The sequence below is a fragment of the Hyaena hyaena genome, unplaced genomic scaffold, assembly GCF_003009895.1.
Source record: "Hyaena hyaena isolate Hyena2069 unplaced genomic scaffold, ASM300989v1 scaffold_256, whole genome shotgun sequence".
NCBI lineage: Eukaryota > Metazoa > Chordata > Mammalia > Carnivora > Hyaenidae > Hyaena > Hyaena hyaena.
This window is the reverse complement of record NW_024080885.1, coordinates 1,820,462-1,844,029: the sequence shown is the minus strand read 5'-3', so window position 1 is coordinate 1,844,029 and position 23,568 is coordinate 1,820,462. Positions and strand designations below refer to the sequence as shown.

General features: G+C 36.7%; 1 protein-coding gene across 11 annotated transcripts in view; it reads right to left on the bottom strand.

The window, feature by feature from the left end:
- HNRNPC (heterogeneous nuclear ribonucleoprotein C) overlaps window positions 1-22,528 on the bottom strand; it is a 52,741-nt gene extending 30,213 nt beyond the window's left edge. For 4 of the 11 annotated variants that reach the window (XM_039245123.1, XM_039245132.1, XM_039245133.1 and 1 more), the window contains exons 1-3: window positions 22,387-22,528; window positions 21,710-21,755; window positions 17,571-17,596 (exon numbers count right to left, since the gene is read on the bottom strand). The gene's annotated coding sequence lies outside the window, so the exon portion shown is untranslated. Of the gene's footprint in view, window positions 1-16,855; window positions 17,109-17,570; window positions 17,597-17,927; window positions 18,092-21,709; window positions 21,756-22,386 lie in introns of those variants that run through there. The other 7 variants (XM_039245126.1, XM_039245127.1, XM_039245128.1 and 4 more) reach the window with 7 other exon arrangements.
- Window positions 22,529-23,568: the final 1,040 nt, after the last annotated feature.

The window sequence follows — 23,568 nt, the reverse complement described above, 5'->3', positions numbered from 1 at the left end:
ATACAAAGACTTAGAAATTGAAGAATCCCCAAATATCCATTTACTTGAAAGCCAAGAGAACCGATTCTAAGAAAAGCATGCGTGAGTACAATGTACTATTGTAAAAATATCAAGGTTGCAGAGCCTCTATTAAATCTCAAAACTAAGAAGCCCCATTTGTCCCATTCCATTCTCAGTCGCTTTCCAACCTCCAAAAGTTAACTACCACTTTTTTTTTAAACTAGGCTTCAAGCCCAGCACAGAGCCCTAATCAGGGCTTAAACTCACAACCTGAACTGAGATCAAAAGTCAGATTTTCAAGGGACTTAGCCACCGAGGTGTGGCTAACCATTTTCTGTTTAAAATAATTATATCCCCTTAGTGTATATCCCTGGATATTCTTACTCATTAAAGCAAACTTGATGTGTCTTTTATGGCCTCTTTTAGGTTAAGTTCCCCTCCCATCCCTTTAACTTAAAACTTATTCTTTGAAGAACCCAGGGTATTCAACCTGAAGTTTCCCCACTATGGATTTCCTGTGATTTCATACTCTTAGTACAGTAACACACACAACACACACACGACACTGGATTTTAGTGACATTAATGCTTAAATTCTAAGGTCTTAAAATTATGGTATCTCAGGTTTATGTCTAATCTATTACTCAGAATTCATTAGAATAGTTTCCCAGTTCTTACATGGTAATAACAGCGGGACTGTGCCTCTATACGTGTAACTCAGTTTTGCTGGGTATAAAATTTACATTTTATTTCCTAAAATGTTTTTTACTTACTTCTGAATTGTCACATGTCATTCCAAAGTGTAAATCTTGTTGGCAGAGTTCTATTTTATCGACTTTAGTAATTAGAGATTTTTCTTCCTAATGAATTAAAGACTAACAGAAATGGAACAGCTCTAAATGAATATATTTGAGACTACATCATGGGTCATAAAGGTTTATACTCGAGTAATTTTTCCTCACTGGACAGTCAACCTCTCCTAGTTTTTTAAAAAAATAAGTGAACTTCTCTGACTAGCTTAAATATCAGAACCAAATGCTATAGTCTTAAAGACACACATCAGATTTCAAGTTTAAAAGCAAGGTGCAGAAAAAACAGGTTAACTTTTGCTGTTTTTAACCTTATAAATATCTACAGCTTGTTACAGTCCACATGCCTTTTGGTACAAGATTTTTAATTTCTAACAACTCAGTATTCTTATACCAGCAACTGCAGTCTTTAGAATAATCTTCACATTACTTTAGGGGTGCCTGGCTGGCTTGTCTGGGAAAACATGTGACTCTTGATCCCAGGGTTGAGCCTGAGCCCCTCACTGGGTCTAGAGATTCAACAAAAAAAACCCACCCTTACAGGAAGAGAATTACCTGGCAACTACTTTAAATAATGTGGGAATTACAATTAAATGTTTAGGTCAAAAAGCAGTATATACAACTGTATGGTTAAAAGAAGCATATATAAACTATTCACATATAAATCACATGCTTAGGAAAGATAAATATTTTAAAATATCCTATGGGTACTCTGCTTTTGTTTAATCCATATTATGACCTTCACAGCCTAGTTCCTTAAACTAGTTTATAAATTCCACAACTACTTCCATTTTCCTGACAACCAGTAGTTTATGGCACATTCTAAATGTTCCATAGTTCCTCAAAGATGAAATTAGTCTAGGAACATTCTTAAAGTTTTCTCAAAGAGGGGCAGCTGGGTGGCACAGTTGGTTAGGCATCTGACTTCAGCTCAGGTCATCATCTCATAGCTTGTGGGTTCTAGCCCCACATGGGGCTCTGTGCTGACAACTCAGAGTCTTGAGCCTGCTTCAGATTCAATGTCTCTCTGACCCTCCCCCACTCGTGCTGTGTCTCAAAATTAAACTTTAAAAAAGTGTTCTCAGTAAAATCGTTTTTTTTAAAGTTTTCTTTTTTTTTTTTTTTATATATTTCTCGGAGAGAGAGCGCGAGCGAGGGAGGGTCAGAGAGAGAGGGAGACACAGACTCTGAAATAGGCTCCACAGACTCTGAAATAGGCTCCAGGCTCTGAGCTGGCAGTCAGCACAGAGCCCGACGCGGGGCTCGAACCCACGAACCACAAGATCATGACCTAAGCGNTTTATTTCTAGGAGAGAGAGAGAGACAGTGTGAGCAGGGGAGGGTCAGAGAGAGAGGGAGTCACAGACTCTGAAACAGGCTCCAGGATCTGAGCTGGCAGTCAGCACAGAGCCCGACGCGGGGCTCGAACCCACGAACCACAAGATCATGACCTAAGCGAAAGTCGGACGCTTAACTGACTAAGCCACCCAGGCACCCCAGTAAAATCATTTTTTTTTAAGTTTTTATTTTATTTCTAGTTAGTTAACACATAGTGCTGTATTAGTTTCAGCTTTTTTTTTTTTTTTAGGTTTATGTATGTATGCATGCACGTAGGTAGGTAAGTAATCCCTACACATCATGTGGGGCTCGAATTGACAATCCAGAAATCAAATCAAGAGTTGCATGTTCTTCCTACTGAGCCAGCCAGATGCCCCACACAACTCATTTTAAGACTAATTCATTTTTTCTCAAACATCCAAGTAAATTAAAGTTACACAGAATAAAAAGTTCTTTCCTAAAATTGGTTTCAAAATGTTCCATGGATACTCGGCATCCTGTGTAATTAACTGCTAAAGATAAAGTAAATGTAGTTTCCTTAAAAGCAGAAACCAAACACAGTAAATACAATGGAAGGAAAGAATGAACATTTTCCTGAAGGTTGTTATTTGGGTGGCAGCAGTCAAAACTCTGGCACAGATGCACGTGTACATGTTTCCATATTACACACTTTATAGTTTTTAATCCCATCAAAGTATCTATGGTGTGTTTTATCTGGTAAGTAAATAAAAACTAGGACTACTCAGTTACCTTTATTGCTTTATTACACCAAAAGATCTATGTACATGTCTGATCAGAGGCTTTATACTGAAGCAATATATCCAAGAAATTTTAGTGGCAGTGAAGGACAAATGTAGAAGACTTGTGGGTATAGAAATGTTTCTATTCACTCCTGCCATTTGAATTACATGCTAAAATAAAAAATCCTAAATAAATAAAATCTTCATCTGTTTGGAATGCAAACAAACCTGTCAAATTTTATTTCAACTGTTCATTCTCAGGTTTGCACTACCCTACTCTTTGCCCTCTTGAGACCAACCTAACTTGGACTGCTAATCTAACTAAAAGTTTGGGAAATGTTTTGGGAAAGGTTTTAACTACTCCATCTCTCAAAGTCACATTAAAGGTCAAGTAAATTCTGCTGGAAAAGAGGGGCAACAAGGGGAGAGGCAGATTGCACTCTGATGTTTATATGAGAGTTTCAAATGGTCCAAAAGCTTTGGTTATTAATAAAGGTCCTGGACTTTGTTGGGAGGTGGGCCAAAATCAATTTACAACTGGAACCAAGACTTTAACTCCCTTGCTTTTATGTCTGGAACACTAGAACTGTATCTTTAGTGGAAAAGGATTGGAAAGATAAATGCTTGACAAAACTGTGCCACTTATTCAGACTGTGTTCAGTATCACAGTAGTAATATTTAGGCATATTTACTACAAACAAAAAAATCAGCAGAAAGTACACAAGCCACAAGGTTTCTACTGAAGATCTCAGCCAATCCTCTACCTGCTCACCCTATACACCTACACCAATTACATATATACTTGCTCATATCATACTATGTTACTCCAGAAAAAAAGAAGTCAAAGACAATATCTGTATGCCTTATCAGATGTCAAAAACAAAAAAAAACCCTAACTTGCCTCAGAACTCTGCCTTTTAATTTTATTACCCATTAACTACCCTATACATCAAATTTAATTAGATACAACTACCACATGACTAAGGTTATTTCCCATCTTTCTTTGAAGAATATGAAAAGCAGAGTATCACTAGATGGCAGCAATGAGTTGGCATTTTTAAAAATAGATGACTAAATCTGGGGTCTAAAGATTTTCTATTTCACACCGCCTTTCACAATTTTTTGTCTAAGTTTCTTTTTTCAATACTATAACTTTCTCTAATTAGATCATCATCTGCAGAAATTGTCCTCTTTTAACAATCCTAAACTCCTATTTTGCCCCGTTAGAAGTCACTGGTCTCTTTCAGTTCCCTCTTACATTACTCAATCTGGCCCCCCTTCTTTGTTCTCTGTTATCTTTATTACATTCAATTATTTCCCTGTGGCCAACAATGAACTGTCCATGTGTCTACAAAAACAACAGTATACTTTGTTTTCAGGACATTTCCAGGTCACAAAAAGCAATGCTGGCCATTTTTAGATAATCTATCTAACTGCTATGTCTAAACTCTAAGCTAAGAGAATACTCAAGATATTTTAAATTATAGGGAGACATAGATAATTCAATAAATGGTAGCACGTGGCCATCTAAAAACAAACTCAGTACACCAAAATAAATTATAAATGGGTCACACTTTAAATGTAAAAAATTATAAATGCAATGGTCAAAACCTGAACACAAAACACGCCAACAGTCCCAGAAAGTATAAAGAGAAAATAAAGCGCAGGAAATCCAAAACAAATCATTTAAAATAAATGTTTTAAGAAAAACATGCTGAAATTAAAAATTTTAAAGATACTTTTTGAAACTGTGGCAAAGATTATATCAGTGTTAAGAACTGATTCAGACAACTATTGATGTATGCTAAAATCACTGTCCAAAGCTTGAGTAGACATAGGATTTACTTGATCTCAAAGTATTACCAAAAAGAATACGAGTTATAAAGAGTAAAATGTACCTTTACAATGGAGCGCTAAATGCCACCACTTAAACCAAATGATCTGACATATGCCTCCTGCTGTAACAAACACATCATCTATGCAATATTCTTGGTAAAATATCTGAACCTATACATGGGGAAACAATTTCAAGTTTGTAGAAACATTACACAGCAATATAGCTGACACTCCTCAAAAATATATACACACAAACCAGGGGAAAGGAGGGACTCTCCCAGATTAAGAATGCAATTTGTGGGGGGGGGGGGGAGGAGACTGGAGGAAGCAATGTGTGATCTTTGACTGGATAGAGAACATTTTTTGCTGACTAGAGAATTTTGTTATGGACTGTACATAAGAAAATAGTAATGTTTTTTATTGGTTTGATAATTATATGATGATATATGTTACCTTTCTTCTTAGGAGATGCAGCAATGTTCAAGTTCCTAAGCGAAGTATCATGCCTAGAATTTTAAAATTATTCAAGGGGGTAAAAAAAAAACAACAACCCCACAGATAGAGAACAAACATGGTAATCTAGGCAGCAGCCACCAGAACAAGCACAAGAAAGCTGAAACAGGAATGGTGTATTTTACATGGGTGAATATAACCTGTTCCAAAGTTTGTTAAAGCTATTCTTGGCAAATGGGAAAATGATATATACCAGGTCACACACTTCAACAAGTTCCAAGAAAATAGCAAAATGTATTTTTCTTAGAGTTGCTAATATAATAACGATCATCGAATTGGATGAAGAGACACTGGCATTCCCTCTGCTATAACTAAGTAAACCATTACATATTTCTATAGGTTCCTTTGAAAATTCTTAATCAAAGGTTAAGTGCCAAGCAATAGGGAGACTATATACTTGCATTGATTAAGGAACTGACAACGTTAAATTAATTTCAGGTCATCTTATTTGGAATTGAAAATGAGAAACGTTGACATCTGTCAATTTTGTTATAGATCCCTATAACAAAAAACATTAGTTAACACCCCAACAAAAACTTGTTCTAGAAAACTAAGCGAAAAACATTTACAATATAAATCCTCTTAAACTACATATGGTAACAATTCCACATTAATAAAAATCTATAAATATATAAAATATATACCATAAAAATATAGAGGTGTAGAAGTACCTCTATCTCAGAGACAGAAAAATGGACCAAAATAGCAAAATATTAAGTGGTTATCTTTGAGTACTGATGCTTTAAGTATTTTCTTTACATGTTTTCTTCAAATCTTAATATAAGCATTTTTATAATAAAAGATTGTTCCTGTCTTTAGGTAATGTAATGCAACAAAAAATTTTAAACTGAAGGTTTTAAAAATATTCCCAGAATCTCTAAGATAAAAAAACTAAATCATGTAGCTCAACAGCCTCACAATTATTCAGAGAATGTTAAAATCCCCTTATAACAACATCCTTGCTCACTAATAATCTAGCTTCTTAAACTGCCAAAGTCAAGGATTTCATAACTTTCAAATACTCAATTTTAACACTTAGTCGTCTTTTAACTAATTTCTTTGGTTCCCTCTTTCATTTATGGTCTCTTCCTTAGCATTAAAATTTTCTTCTTTAACATAAATCATCTTATTTAAACTGTTCCCTATCCTTACCCTCTATGAAAATAAGAAAAGGTCCCATACAACAAATACAATTTAATCTGTCAATGTCCCTTTAAAGACAGTAGCAGTCCAAATTTCGTTGTTCTATGAAGAATGGAACACACTCTGAATGCTACCCAGATGCTATTGTTTCTGGTAACTTTTGTATTGTCAACATATGCAGAATTCATGAAGTTAAAACCTCTAATTCTTATTAATATAATGCTAACTTCCTATTTGGACAATTACAGTGTTGGATCTCTTTACATCTAGTATAGGGTTTTACACTTCAAATACCATTTCATCCTCTTTAGACCTAGTTCACTGCCCCTCGTTCCAGCCTGAAGTTTCAGATGCTGACTTTGTTAAGTATTAAAATATTAACAATCTCTTTTAATTACATATCATCCCTGATTTGTTCAATATACCAATGGGTCTTCCCCAAATTATTTAAAGAAGTTTAATAAGATTAACACAATTTTCCTTCAATAGCAAAGTTTTTTTATGTTACATTATTAGTTTTAAACCAATGACCAGCAAAAGGCAATCTCAACTGACAAGTGCTTCTGCATATTTTTTCTATCCTGCATTACATGATTTAGTTTTCCTAAACGTATCATGGTTAGTTTTGAGCAGGACCTGCATCAGTAACTTAAAAAATTACAAATAAAAAATTTAAGTAAACCCGGTTTTCAAAAAAATTTTTTAACCAAACTGGAGGATTGGGATTTTAGGGTCAGACTTGTTTAGATTTCGAGGTCAACCCCTATGAATAGTGTATACTACCCTTCTGAGATGCCAATTCCTCCCAAAATCAGATCATTCAGCAGAAAAATGAGTATTAGTCTCATAGGTGAGGTAGGAGGCATTAAGTACAGAAAACCTTGACATGGTGCTTGGCACATAACAAGTGTTGATGCTGCAGCTGCCGCTAACTACTGCATCATTTACTATTATTGGCAAATACCAACAAAGAAAAACATGGGCCAAGGACACAAACAAATGACTAGTAATACTAAAAGTTTGTGAAGATTTTTAAAATTAAACACCATTATAATGAAAACATAAATTAAACCAATTACCATATTTCATTTACAAAAGAGGAAAAACATTTTAATCTTGAAATGGTCATTTTTATACATTTTCTCTATGATTTGGTTCCATATTTTCAGAGGACAATGGGACTTATCAAAAGCCTTAAACCTGCTGTGCATATTCTTTGCTCAATCTCACTTCTGAGAACTCATCTGAAGCAAATAAGGATTTGGACCTATTTATAGTAAAAAATTAGAAAATAAGTACATGACAATATAGGACTGGCAAAATGAATTTCAGTACACCAATCCAATTAATACAAGCAGCAACAATTATTTAAAATGACAATGTACTGACATCAAGAGATGTCTGTCCAAGCCATTAAGGAGCACACAAGACATACAGTTGTTCCTTGAACAACAGAGGAGGCAAGGGGCACCAGCGTCCCCACTGTATAAGAAAAAATCCACACCTAACTGGACTCCTCAAAAATTGCTGACTGAAAGCCTTATCCATAAGATGATTAACATGTATTTCGTGCATGTGTTATATACTGCATTCTTATAATAAAGAAGGGCACCTGGATGACTCAGTCTGTTAAGCCTGATTTCAGCTCAGGTTATGATCTCTTGGTTTTGAGATCCAGCCTTGCATTAGATTAAGATTCTCTCTCCCTCTCCCCATCCCCTGCTCACATGCTGTTTCTAGAAATAAGAAAAATTTAAAAACTACTAAAATCCTAAGAAAAATATACTTACAGCACTGCGTATTTTTAAAAATCCACATAGGTCGACTCATACAATCCAAACCTGTATTGTTTAAGGATCAACTGCACAAATTATCTAAATTATGAAGTGTTAGACATCTCAGGATATAGTAATACTGTGAAGTTTGTAAGTACTTTTTCCTTAATTTTTAAACAACCATGATGCTTTCATAATTTTTCATTCTGCAAAGATAGATTATTGCTACCTTGCAATTTAAGGATACAATGCACAGCATGGCCTAGAACAAGCAAAGATTTCTATAAACCATCCTACCCACCAAATGGAAGTTGTAATGGTCGAGTGCTTCCCTTTCGCAAAGAGCAATTCAAAACCATATACAATTTTTAAAATTGGGCATCTCTCAACCAAATTTTTGGTTGGATATTGTGTTTCACAAATTCAAGGTATCTCATTAGTAGTCCCAACATATAGATACTTCTCTCCACATCTCAATCTTCATAATCAACTGCTGCCATTATTAAATAGCATCCATCAGTTTCAGTGTTACATCAGATTTAACGAAATAAGGTAGTGCCTGGCTGGCTCAGTGAGTAGAGCATGTGACTCTTGTTAAAGAGTTGTTGATTCAAGCCCCATGCTAGATGCAGAGATTATTTAAAAAGAAAACCCCAGCACTTTACAAGCATAGCATACTGTTCTTTTTTTAATGTTTTTTTTTTTCCATTTATTTTTTGAGAAAGAGCATGAATTATTGGGGGAGGACCAGAAAGAGAGAGGGAGACACAGAATCCAAAGCAAGCTCCAGGCTCTGAGCGTGTCAGCACAGAGCCCAACGCAGGGCTTGAACCCACAAACTGTGAGATCATGACCATGAGCTGAAGTTGGACACTTAACTGACTGAGCCGCCCAGGTGCCCCCCAAACCTATCATATTCTTAACTAGACTAACGTCTATATAGCAAAACTCCCCTTCAACAAGCATCTATTCATTCTGGGAGTGCTTTAAAAATTTTTTTTTAAATCTTTCTTTATTCTTGAGAGCCAGAGACAGAGTGTCAGTGGGAGAGGAACAGATACAGAGGGAGACACAGAATTTGAAACAGGCTCCAGGCTATGAGCTGTAAGCATAGAGTCTGACACAGAGCTCAAACTCACAGCTCAGTTCATGACCTGAGCTGAAGTTGGACATTTAACTGAGCCACCCAGGTACCACTCTGCGAATGTCTCAAGCCATTTCAAAAAAAAAAAAAAGAGGTTCCCAAATCTACAAGTATCAAGCAAGTATTAGGAGTATGTAGAAAAATGCTTTTCAAAGGAAAAGATCAACATTTCATAATTACTTCAGTAAGGTCAATAAACCTTGACTGGGAACTAAAACATCAAGAACACATGCAATATATAAAAATAATTTTAAATCCATACAGGAAGTATTTATTATTTCTGGTATAACTCAAAACCTATGTGAACAACAGTGACAAAATGGTTAAGGTGCACATAAACCCCTGACGACCAAGAGAACATTATCTTTATACTTGAGATTCATGGTTTAAATATTAGGGCTCTGTCTTAAATCAGCAATTTCCTTTAAGTAGTTCAGTAAATAACACTCAAAATGGCAACATAGTAATCTAGATGGAAAGTATATATAAATCAATCGTATTGTTTTGTACGTTTGAGTATTTTCTTTGAAAATTAGGGAGGGAATAGGTAAAAACGTTCATAAGTATTATAATCACAGATCCACACTGATCTGCAAAATTGTTTTTCAAATATTTCTCCTTTCAGCTATTACCAAGAAACAGTTCTCATTTTTAGTGTCAGTGGTATCACCGTTTATACAGTCTACCCCTTTGAAATTACTTGAATCTTAATCCTATTTATAATTTGAGTCATTATTTCAAGTTTTACACAGAAAATGGTTACTTTTTTATATTGTATTATTGCAAATTCACATACCATGATCCCCAACTTCCCCTCAAACACCAAAAAACACTCTTGCCACAATGCCCATCAAAATGTCTACATTACAAGTAAGCAATAAAAAAGGGAGTGCAAGCAGTCTAGACCAGTGCTTTTCTTTGATGTGCCCATCCGTTCTAGGAATAGGGCCATGAAATTCTGTATTTTCTATGAAACTTCCAGATTATGATGAAGGTGATGATGATGATGATAATGATGATGATGATGATGTTGTTGCTGGAGCACAGACCATATTCTAAATAGCAAACAGAAAGGGCCAATGATCCTTATTCACAAGATTTCATTTCCTTTTTATCTTGCACTGAGTTACAACAAAGTATTTTTTAGTTATAAAACTTACACTATTTTACTTTTTTTTTTTTTTTTTTTTTAGAGAGAAACAGAAAAAGCATGTGGGGAGGGGGGGGGAGAGAGAGAGAGAAAATCCTAAGTGGGCTTCATGCTCAGTGAGGAGGCCAACACAGGGCTCTCAATCCCAAAACTCTGGGATCATGACCTGAGCCAAAATCAAGAATCGGATGGTGAACCAACTGAGCCACCCTGGCACCCCCAAAATATACCTTTTAATGTCTACTATGGAGACAGGTGTTTGGAAAATCACAATTTTTCACTATTTACCAACACTGTGCCTGTTTTCTAGGTTACAGCCCTGTGGGATCTGGGAAAGCACTGAGCTGTCAAATATATTAATTTTTATACAGTAATACATACACATAATCAAAGTCACTCAATGTAACAGACTATAAATAAGTCCACTGAAGTCAGGCTGTTACTAAACGCGTTTGTCAAACTAATGAAAATATTTGTCATAAAATCTTAAATTTTTTTATAAGGAAATCTCACTTAAAGTTACTAAAACATTCTCCATCACTCAGACTTAAGCAGCCAAAACATAGGATTACACCTAAATTTGAAAACTGACAGTAAGATGACCATGTTTTGTTACCCTGAAGTCAATTTTATCACTTATGAGAATAACCATACCAAGATTCTCTCAAATTAAAAACAAAAAACTTTAATAAAAGAACTTCTCTGAGTCCAGAAAAGACCAAGCAAAAGACAATTATCCTTAATTTACTTTAAAATCGACATGAAGCAGAGGGAAAAGATGCAGGTATAGGTGAAACAAGATTACCCAAGGACCGTTAAAACTGAATCAAGTTCATAGAAATTGATTATACCCCTTTTTTATGTAAGTTCAGGAATTTTCCACAAAATTAAAAACACCAAATATACACATACATATATCTAAGAATGAAAGACATTTATAAAATTTTAGTTTTAATACTGTTCAATTCTGTATAAAAAGGAAAAAATGGGAACAACCTAAGTGCCCCAAACAGAATTCTATTTATGTAAAATATTGTTCAAGTAGGCAGGTATGTAGCTATTAAAATTTAGACTGTTATCTAATTTTTGTTAATATTATACTGTCATGAAGCAAAAGATTTTTTTTTCTATTTGAATCGTATGTGCTGTATGTATGACATGACTTGCTGAAAAGCCTAGGTGTGCACACTCCCAGAGAGTAACTTTTAAAAAAATGATAAAATTCTTCCAAATGTTGTCTATAGCCCCATTGCAGGAAATACAACAACTCATGCTCTCAAATGAGGACTCATTCCACCACACCCAAACCTATTTTTTAAAAAATTTTTATTCTAATGTTCATTTATTTAAAAAAAAATTCTTTTTTAGGTTTTATTTATTTAAGAGAGAGACAGCATGAGCAGGGGAGAGTCAGAGAAACAGACACAGAATCTGAAAACAGGCTCCAGATTCTGAGCTAGCTGTCAGCACAGAGCCCGATGCAGGGCTCGAACCCACAAACTGGGAGATCATGACCTGAGCCAAAGTTAGACACTTAACCGACTGAGCCACCAGGTGCCCTCATTTATTTATTTTTGAGAGACACAGTGCAAGCAGGGGAGTGGCAGAGAGACAGGGAGACAGAGAAATCTGAAGCAGGCTCCAGGCTCTAAGCACTCATGCGGGGCTCAAGGGGCTCAGACTGGTGAACCACAGGAGATCATAACCTGAGCCAAAGTCACTTAAATGAATGAGCCACCCACGTGCTTCCAGCCAAACCTATTTTAAAACTGCGTTCTCAACTACAGGACTGCTTACTCACCCTCTACCATAAGCCATACCTATTTACACCCAGTCACAGAATCTTAAGTTTAAGTATTTCTACAAAAGGAGTTTTAAGTTTTTAAATTAGAAAGTATTGTGTTGCTCATTATACTTCTCAGTCTTCAAACCCTAAATCCTTCTCCACCCCAGAGGTAATCAATGTTGTTTTACACAAATGTTGTTTTCCAGGTTATTTCTCTCATACCTTTACATAGAAGATAAAGTTCTTAATACGTGTTCTGATGAAAAGTGCTAGAGTATTTAGTGGGGAGAAATGTTTGAAGGGCCAAGAAAGGGAAAACATCAGTGAGATGACCTTTGAGTTAAGTGAGGAACCTAATCTTAGGAATGTCTGGGGAAGAAAATTTCAAGGAAAGGCTCAGAGATAGGATCATCTAGTGTGTTTAAGACTCATTAAGGAGGCAATGTGGCTAGAACAGAGTATACTGTAAGAATATTATTAAAGAGGGACAAAACAGATCATGTTAAATCACAGTGAAATTTTAATGCTGAAAATAAGGAGCTATTAGTTGAGTTTCAAGAAACTCCTTCAGGTATTTATTCAAGCATTACATTTCAGCAGGATCAATGTAGCTATCACACACTGGTGGGAGGGGCAAAAAAACCTAAACCTATTCCAGTTGTGCACAAGACAATGGCAGCTTGAAACTGGACCAAGCCATGGCAGTATGGGTCAGTTCTTGTTATTTTAAAGGAAGTACTGACAGGCTACTCCACAAGACCTAAGGTGAGGTATGAGAGTAAAAAGGTAAGGATGGCTAACCAACATCTGACCTAAATGACATAAGAACTGGAGTTTCACTAACTGAAACAGGCTACACGGGTTTGAGAGAATAACAAGTACCCAGTTTTGGACTTCTAAGTTGATACACTTAAAGGGAGTAGTCAGCTAGGTAATTAGATTGGCAAGTAATTCAAAAGAAGCCTAGGCTGGTGATGGAAGCATGGGAATCATTAGCTCATAAATGGTACATAAAATCATCTGAATGAAATGAAATGACCCAGGGAAGGTGAGTAAAAAGGAATAGTGGAAGGACTGAACCACAGAGCACTCCAGCCAAGTGAGAGGGGAAAAAAAGCCAGAAACAGAAAAACCTGGAAGCTACATAAAAAATGTTTCAAGGGGGAAAGTGGCTGCACTGGTTAAATCATACCAACTGGTCAAATGTAATGAGGTCTGAAGAAAGACTGAATTTGGCAACACACCCCCTAGGATGTGTATTTTTTTAAACCATAAATTATTTGACTAAAACTCACTTTTGGAATGTATTTATGTCCTCAAAAGAATACTGTCACATCCAACTATTTCATAAAATTATACCACAAAGCTACATCTACCTAAATAATTCATTACCTAGAGACACTTCATTATGCCATTTAAAGTGATATAAACATCAAAATATATATTTAGTTCAAAAGTCTTTAAAAAAATGGAGTTCCAAAACAATTTTGGGGGGGCAGTAACTTTTACCCAAGATTTCTTTTTCAGAAATTCTTCAATACGTCAAGTAAAGAACAGTCAACCTAGTGTAAGAGTTGAATTCTGTAGGCCTAACTGCCTGAGTTGAATCCATGTGTCACCATTTACCTTGTCTAACTTTGGGCAAATTTTTAAAATTCTGTGCTTCAATATTCCCATCTCCAAAATGTGAATACTACTACTTATACAAAGATGATGATTAAAAAAAGTTCAGACAAGGGTGCCTGGGAGGCTCAGGCGGTTGGGCATCTCACTCTTGATTTTGGCTTGGGTTGTGACCCCAAGGTCATAGGATCTAGCCCTCCTCTGTGCTGAGCGTGGAGCCTGTTTAAGATTCTCTCTTTGCCCTCTCCCCCTCTAAAATAAATTATTAAAAAAAGTTATAAGGACTTTAACACTGATGGTAAAGTGTCCATATTATTACTTCCAAAAGGAAAAATTGAGGGTCTACTTCAGTTTTCCTTTCAAATAGAAAAGGGATCCTATCAGATCTAACCCAAGGGAGCTGTCAGAAGTGACCAGTATTTCCTAGAATCTGATCAACCTGCCCTCTTCAAACTATTTATATCTGCTCATTAATATAGGCCCCCCAAATATAATTTGAAAACCTTGGGCAAGTAGGATTATGTGCTTTTTTAAGAGATTAACAAGATTGTGACCACTCTGATAAAGTATTCCAATTTACTGTCTTCTCTGAACTTTGTCCATTACTTACATTCCCCCTTCAATAGCCAGAAGGAAATTCCAAAGAAATACATCTCAGCATTCTCCAGTTCCTTCAAAAGACTCCTTTTGTTCCCAAGATAATCTTGGTGTTAAATGTGGCCATAAAAGGACCTATATGCTATGCTTGGTACTTGCCTGTCTTTTCAACTTTGTCTCTTATTCTATGAATTTGAGACTATTCTCCAGTAGTACTTATTGCTCTAAAGCCAAGTTTTTGCTCCCATTATTCTGTGCTTTCAGGTAGGAAAACCCACTTCCAGATCTTAATTTCAACATTAATTCCTTTAAGATCTCTTCACTGGCAGCAGCCTCCCACTTCCATATTCTAAATTTGGTTCTCTTCCTCTCATCTCATTCTGTTCTTTTCCTTCTAGATTACAAAGTGTGCAATGATCTATATTACCAAAGAGAGCAAGGGACAATAGGTTTTGTTCATCCCTATATGCCCCAGCCTAACCAGGATTTTCAGAATAGGCACTCAAATGTTTACCTGAATCTTCCAGGAACACCTCAAAAACCAGTGTTTAAATTGTTTTCTACTACTCTTACTGCTCCTTTTGTTTACCCAACATCTATCCTAGGAGTTATGCCAGAAACTTGGTAGTCATGCTGAATTCCTTGCTCCTCATTATCACAACCACCACCAAATCCTCCTAAACTTTCAGCTCTCTAATCCCAGTTTGATTTTTGTGTATTTTAATTATCTTGCTTACCACCTACTTCGAATCTCATTCTCCTCTAAGCCATTTCCACAATACTGGAATGACATTTCTAAAATTAAAATCTGATCACACCCCACGGTTGAAAATCTTTCAATAGCTCACTAATGGTTTTTAGATAAAATAAAAACTCCTTGGCAGGCAGTAAAATTTTTATAATCTGGAGTTAATTCTAAGGTTCAGTTCAGTTCCTTCTCTTAGAAGCATTTCCTGACCAGGACACCTGGGTGGCTCAGATTGGTTGAGCATCCAACTTTGGCTCAGGTCATGAGCTCATGGTTTGTGGTTTGTGGTTTTGAGCCCCACATTGGGCTCCCTGCTATCTATCAGGTAAGAGCCCGCTTCAGATTCTGTGGCCCTCTCTTTGCCCCTCCCCTGCTTGCATACTCTAAGATAAACATTTTTTAAAAATATTTTTAAAAAGACCGATTTCCTGACCTTTTAGGAGTCAATGGGGTACTCATTTTTGCATGCTTCTATAGAATTTACGTTTACCTCTTAATCACATGGTGACATTTCATTCATGTTTCCCTCACAAGTTCTTGAGTCCCTTAAGAACTATACCTTTTGGTATCTCCCCAAACTAGAACATGACCCACAAGAGAAATCTGCAAAACGAACAAGAAAGGGTGTACAGTGAACAGCAACCACACAATGACAAAGACAGAGAGTGACAGGTAAAAATAACTTTCATAGAGTAAAGGCTATCAACAATACTTGGACCCATTAAAAAAAATTCCATTCCTCTTCCATATAACCTCAAGACAGTTTAGAGCTTTCTCCCTTTCTGGTTTACTTTGAGAATGCCTTCAGTGTTCACTTTAATAGGATTTTATTCTTTTAGTACCAGCAAGGTAAGTATGTTAATGACCCTAGTGCCACACAGCATTCAATGCATTTAAAAATCATTTTAAACCTCACTTCGAAATATACTATGGCAACTCTGAAGTGAGTTATATCAAAATATTTCACTATTGTCAGTAAAATACTAGATGTTGCTAGAATTCTTGAGTCTTTAGGTACTCATTCCTTACTAGTACTCTTGGGAACACACCAGGTTCCCCAACATTTAGCTGGGCCACAAGTCATCATTGAGAGAGGTCAACCTCAAATCTTTCCTGATTTGGATACATATTAGATTTCACTTCCTGAGATTAAAAAGCCTAGCTATCCTTAAACAAAAAAACAAAAAACAGAAAAACACACACCTCCCAGTGAGATAGTATTTACTATTACCGGATGTTTCCTATGGTTTGATTCACGTTAATTTTCATTTAAGAACAGTCTAAATAGAATACAATCCACAATACAAACAAGATTACTCTGAATGACATCACTACTAATTTGCAATAATCTAAAAAAAAACCATGTAATATGCTCGTCTCTTGTCTTGTTGCTAATTAAAACAAACCATTTTCATTCTAAAATAAATGTAAACTTCAGCTGCTCTTTCCAATTACCAAAATTTCTCAGTTAATTACAAACTCGTAATTCCATTATATTTTACAAAAAACTGAGGTGGCATCCCTAGGGAAACACCTGAGACACACAAAAATCTCAACCTAAACATTTCCAGAAGCTATCACCTACACCGTATCAACTAGACTTAAAAGGGGTGTATTTCCTAGTCTTTGCAATGAAACCAAGTGGACCTCACACCTCTTACCATCACCCAGGAAGGGTGTGCATCTGTTCCGAAGGCCCCCCTGGCTCCAGGTCATCCTGGCTGCTGCTGTTCCAGGCTGGGCATCCATGTTGCTGCAGCTTGTGGTTTGTGAGGGGTAGTAGTGTACAGGAAAAGCAGGAAGGGATTTCAAGGGAAACAGGAGGAGATGGCTTTCTGGGAAAATGCCATCACTATTATAGGTGTTAAGTAGTACCACACACATTTTATTGCAGCACAGTTTAAAAATTTAACAAATGAAAGATTAAAAATAAAAAAAACAAAAATAAAAAATTAAAAATACAGACGTCCAGAGATGCTCTAAAACAGTTAAGTTAAAGATCAGGAAAAATAAGGTCACAGACTTAACAGCCAGTAAAATTCTTTCAAGCGTGGGGAAGGGGATGAGGGCAAGGGTGGGGTTGGGAGAGAAAAGGTTTATGTGATCAATCTACTTAAAAATGCTAATGCCTTCACTTTCTCTCCCAAGATGTAAAACTCCAAAGTCAATCAGGAGGCCGGAGATATTCTTACGAACATTCAGAAAAACTCGATTTTAATCCGGTTAAAAATCATCAGTGTCATTATCATCATCATCATCACCATCATAAGTATAATAATAATAAATAATAATAGTAACTAGTAACAACAATAAAAAGGAAATCAGCGGAAAGTCAGGAAAAATGTAAAAAAAAAATTGGAATAACTTACTGTAGCTGAAGATCAAAAAAATCTCACTGTAAAAAAACAAAAATAAAAATAGCCCAGATTAGAAAAACGGGAGGTGCAAAAATGTTAAGTCAGTAAAGTTCAATTTTCTTTTCTTTTTCCAAAAGCAGTTTCCACAAAAACCGCAAGGGTAAAGTTCTCAGTAGCAGACAAGCAAAGCCCTTTCCACATCATCAATCAATCTTAAAAATACACGAGGAAGTAGAGAGGTCAGTTTATGAGAGGCTAAAAGGCTCCTCCTCCTCTAACCCAACTGCTGCAGAAAAAATAGAAATAGAAATTTTAAAAATTACATTATAATCCAAGGCCCGTTTTTGGAAACAATTAAAAAAAAAACACCTGTAAATTTGCCGTAGTGCACACCAAGTTGCATCATTATATTTAAAATGTCTTTATAAAATCAGTTTTGGAATGGGAATGTGTGTGTTCTGGAAGGGTGGGGAAGGGAGGTTAAAAATCAAAGCTGAGCTCCAGTGAGTAGGGATGGGGTTCGCCTTGCTGCCCTGTGAAAGGAGAAGGGACAGATTGAGTCAGAGTTCCTCAGAAATGTTGTGCCCTAAACCCCCAAGACAGAAACATCTGTCCATTGCGTCTAACACATTTTGGTAAAGCATAACATTACACTGGGGTGGGAAAGCCTCTACAGAACCATCCCCTCCTCCAGTGACTGTCTTCACAATTCTTCAATTATCAGTTGGTGACTAAAATTTACTGAATATATGTCTATATTCCCAAAAGGGTCTTAAAAAACAAAAATCTACAATCAAATGATCATCTTGATAATCAGCAGTTTGGGCAAAGAAATTATAGAAAAACCAGGCCAAAAGAGATGAAGAAGTGAGCAAAAGTCAAATATCAAGAGTATGAAGGGGGAATGGTCTATCATGAAGATACATACTAGAGATGACATCTATTCTCAAAACTAGTAAATGACTGAACAAAAAGATCTGATAGGTTCTACATAAAGGGGAAAGATGCTTTAAATAAGAAGCACATAACAATATATAATAAGGAGCTCATCATTCTACTTAGTGACAATGGAAAAACCACAAATGAAGAAAAGATTAGAGCTACTGAATATTTAATGTCATAAAACAGGCGAAAAATAAATTGTGGTCCCTGAGGAATTTGTTTCTGTGGTCCCACTGTTTATAAGCTAGTATACAGAGCTAATTCCAAGATATGAAATCCAAGAATCTGCTATATACCACCACATTAAAAAATAACATACATGACCAGACTGTAAGATTTGCAATTAGACTGTAGGTCTTCTGAGCAAATAAGGAACTGGTTGCCCTCACATTTCAGTATTCAGGCAGATGTCAGAAAACTTAAACATTTTAAAATAAGCTTTTAAAAAGTGTTCCTTGCATCAATTATGTATCAATGACTACAGCAACAGAACAGATACTAAACCTCTAAAATTTTAACTATTTTTCCAAAGTAGCAGACCAGTTTAGGCATGACAAGGCAGTTACTTTCATACTTGGACTGATGTGTTAAATTGGATGAACTACAGTGGTGCCTGGCTGGCTCAGTCAGAGGAGCATGTGACTCTTGATCTCAGCGCTGTGGGATGAAGCCCCACGCTGGGTATGGAGATTACTTAAAAATAAAATCTTTTTAAAAAAATTGTACAAACTATAAAGAAAAGTTGTAGAAAACGTACGCTCATTTGAATATGATCTCTAAAACAGTGTTTGTGATATACGTTTATGGTGAAACTTTCTCAATTTTCTTACTTGGAGTCCTAGCCTGAACCTGGCACTCAAAATTTTCAGAGTATGTTAAGTAAATTGTGGCTCATTTACAAATAAATCCACTGCATGTATGTCACAAGACCTAAGCTTATTAAGTTAATATGAAAAGAAGCATTCACAATTCTGAAAGTCTTCCAAAATGTTATGTTGAACTGATGCGCTAGCAACTCATTCAAGAAAACAAAACGAAACAAAAAAAAAAACCCTTTAGGGCGTAATTATACCTAGATAATACTTTGTCTAACCTCTGGGAGATTTGCAACCTTTCTTCTAAAAGACTATTCTCAAAGTGAGGGTTGCCAAACAACACCAAGTGGCACCTATTAGAAATGCAAATTGTCAGGGCCTACACCAAGCCTAATTAGAAACCCTAGTGGTGGAGAGCACTGCAATCTACTTCCCACTATTCCCCTTGTTAATTCTAAGGTCAGTTAACACGGCGAACTTAATGGGGAACCTCTATCCCCTGGCAAAATAAATCCAAGATCATAACCTATCATAGTAAATACACCAAAAGAATTAAAAAACTGATCTTTTTCCCCTTAACAAACCTTAACTTTCTAATATCTAAGAGAATACACACAGTTATGCTATATCTAATATCTAATAGTACTAGATCTCACCAGTCAATTCCCTAATATATCTAATATGTACAAAATCATCTACTTCCCTGATCCCAAAGAGCTGTAGTATACATGCTAAGTATGAGTAATGCCCTCCAAACAAAACTACTTCAGAAGTAGACAAAAAAAGAGTTAAAGTAGAAAAGTTACTAATATACAAAAACTGCTTTTAATAATAAAACTTTCTGAACACTTCAGACTTCTGACAACAAATGACTTGAGTAGAAATCAGAGGTGAAAATACGGAAGATCTTAGTTTAAGCCCCCTTCTTCTAAGTACAAAACTGAAATCCCTAAGGTTTAAATTATTTGCCTAACACAATAAAGAGGGTGGATACAGAGAATAAAGTCTAGTTCTCTTAATCTCTATCACTCCCCAATTAATACCTTAGACAATGACTACTTAATATAATCTTTAATATTAAAATAATTAACTACTTCAGATTTATACCTTGTTCTTACAGCAGTCCCATTCAACAAAGTCACACGCTATATGAAACCCACTGAAGACCTCATCACAAATATAAGGAATGTTTAAATTTTCTACAGAAGGAATAGCAAAACCACCAAGCACTCCAGTGCTACGGGCATGGGAAAACACAAGGTCAGGAGACCTGCAACTTAGAATTCCTTCTTAAACTCTTCCTCTTTAGCCATGTGAAAATGCTACTAAATCCTATGTATCTAAAAACACATCTAAAATTGTTTCAAACATTAATTCTGGGGCCAAATCTTTCCAGCTGGATATCAAACTCAAAATAATTGTTTCCTTGGTACATGCTGATCCTAAGAAACCCCGTATTTCTAACACCTCAAAGCAAGAAAAGAGCCCCTGAATTAATTTCAATTCTTATCAATAACTGTTATTAAATATTAATTCTTTACATTTCTCTTTATCTGCCAACAATATTACGGTTGTTACTTAAACAATCACTACCCTTATCTCATTTCTAACAGTTCTGCAGTGATAAACTTTAGTTTTAAGCCCATTTAATAATATACATGTTTACATTTTTAAAGGGCAATGCTTCCAAACCCTTTTACAGTATCTACATAGTGAGGGAATTAACACAAATGCATCACTATTCCTGATAAAAGTACATTTACCTTCTGTTTCCTGAGATGAATTTACCCTGCAGTTTTGGTTTAAATTTTGCTTAATAATAGTTTTTGTGAGAGTAACACATTATGAAAAATAAAATCAATTAATCTTCCCCTTCCCAGAATTTGAAGGAAAAAAAAGTGATTTCTTGGTTAAGTGAATGTGATACTACTTAGATAAAAAACCTATGTAATTTTTATAAACTTAGTCAACATTTTTAGTAAATTTCTGGACTTAAAGATTAAGCATTATAATAGTTTCTTAATAAAAAATATGTACACATTTTTACCAAAGTTTAGATATTTTGGAAAAATGCCAGAATTATTGTGAATATCAAATTTTAAGTTTCTCTTACACTGTTACATTAATTAACAACTGCAGTTCCCATAATTAAGTTATTTTCTCCAAGCGCAGTTTGGAAATTTCCAATTACCGCTAGCGGTTGCTGTAATTCGGTTCTTGAAAAATTCAAATATAGTACTTCTAATACCTACTATTCCAATAGTAGGTAAAGGCACTTGACTAACCAACCTAGTGGTCAAATTCCTTAGTAGTTCCGCTACTGATTTAATATGGTCCTAGTAACCGACACTCTAAGAGTCTCAGTTTCTGTCTGAGAAAGATAGCAGTACCTACCTCAAGCAAAGTTCCACTAACTTATATATTTCAAGTGATTTGTAACCTGCAGATAAAAAGCCAGCTTTAATTATTACTGTTAATATGTAAATGATCACAATTAAAAAAAATAGAATTGAGAATAACTACTTCGAGGCCCGCCATTGCTCAGAGAAGTGTAAAATAAAGAGTAATCGGCAAAACGTTAAATCTATTGTTATATTTACTACTCATGCCCTGCGGTACGCTCCAGGATCTAAAAGGCTTGCGGTACAAGATTTACTTGGTAACCCTTACCCATCCCCCGCCCAATTTTTAAATTTAACACGAGGCATCGACACTACAGGAACTTCAACTGTATTAAGGAGCATCTGAGCATCTCGATCTTCCCTTTATCTCTCCTGGAGTCCTCATGGTCGTAGAAAATGAAAGGAAGCAGCCGTTAACACAGAAAGAGCGAAAAAGAAAAAGGACATTTCCCCCGCCGATCGTGGCCCAGAGGACACCAGGTTAAATCTACGCAAGGGCTGAGGCCTATAAAACTCTGTCCTGTATAAAACCTAATGGCCCAACGCAAACTGAATAAACGGAGGCCTAGTTACTCTACCGAGGGTAGGGTTCCCTCGTCTTCTCTCCCACACCCCTTCACGCTCCCGGAGGAACCCAGCGCCAGCCCAGCTTCCGCCCCCTCCACTTACCAGGAGGGGGGAGGGAGAAGGGATTCGATTCTGAATCTCCTACTCCCGAGTTCTACGTGGAGAAGCCAACTGCTGCTCGAGGTCGACAACGCGGCCGCAACCGCTCAGTCTTCGTCTCTTCACAAAATGGCCCCCGAGCCTCCTCTGCCGCCGAGGCGAAGGCCTAGCCCCCGCCCCGCTCCCGAGAATCCTGCTATTGGTTGCGACTTTTCTCGCTCCCGCTTCTAATTAGACAGTTCTACTGTTCTTCACAATGCTGCCCAATCACAATCAGTAGTGGGTTAGACTCTGCAGGAGAATTTCCACATGCGTGGGAGACACTAGTTTGCAAATGGCTACGTTTCCTGTCACTTATCATCTGAGAAGTGCTTATTGGTCACTGTACCTGACGAAGCGCTGGGTGGAAACTCGTCTTTGTATCACGCACAGCTTCACATCCGGGTATCTGGGAAGTCTGATTGGCGGCCGTATTCTCCAATCTCTGTTTCTTAGATCAACTAGTAGAAGGCCCGCCCAGATCTCGGAATTCCCGCGACGTGGGGGCGGGGAAGGATTAAGGGATTTCGTTATGTAGCCGCTAGAAGGATCTGCCCTAGCCTCGGGTATAGGAAAAAGGTGACGCACCTAGTGAATCCTTCACCGAATGTGGGAAAAGAGAGGGCTTTTCTTAGGCAAGGGAGCAGTGAGGACCAGGCCGCAGAAAACTAACCAGCCCTGCGATTTTTCCAACCCAAATCCCTACTCTGTTCTAGACCCGAATGTCAGCCCCCTCCTGGACAGCTCCACTTGTCAGCCTGTCAAGCCCTGCTTCAGACAACCCGTATCTCACCCAAACCAACTAACTTCCTTATTCCTTTCCACTACAAAAAATAAAGTGCTCGCTTGGCATACTAGGCCCACTCTCTGGCCTCAAGTCATCCTGCTGATACCCTAGTGCAAACCAAATTGGATTACCTCCCGCCGTACAAATCTGGTTCCTTAAATCCCCTCATCCTGAAATGGCCTACCACCTACTCCCTGGGGTCACCGCCTGCCAGTAACTGGTTATATTATAGCAGCCATGAACGCAGTCAAAATAGGTCCAGCTCTACTAAGAATGGGGGAGATTTATCTAGTTAAGGAAACGAGAATGCAGAACACCTGATACTGTGATTACATCTGTATCCATTTTAAGGGGTAAAT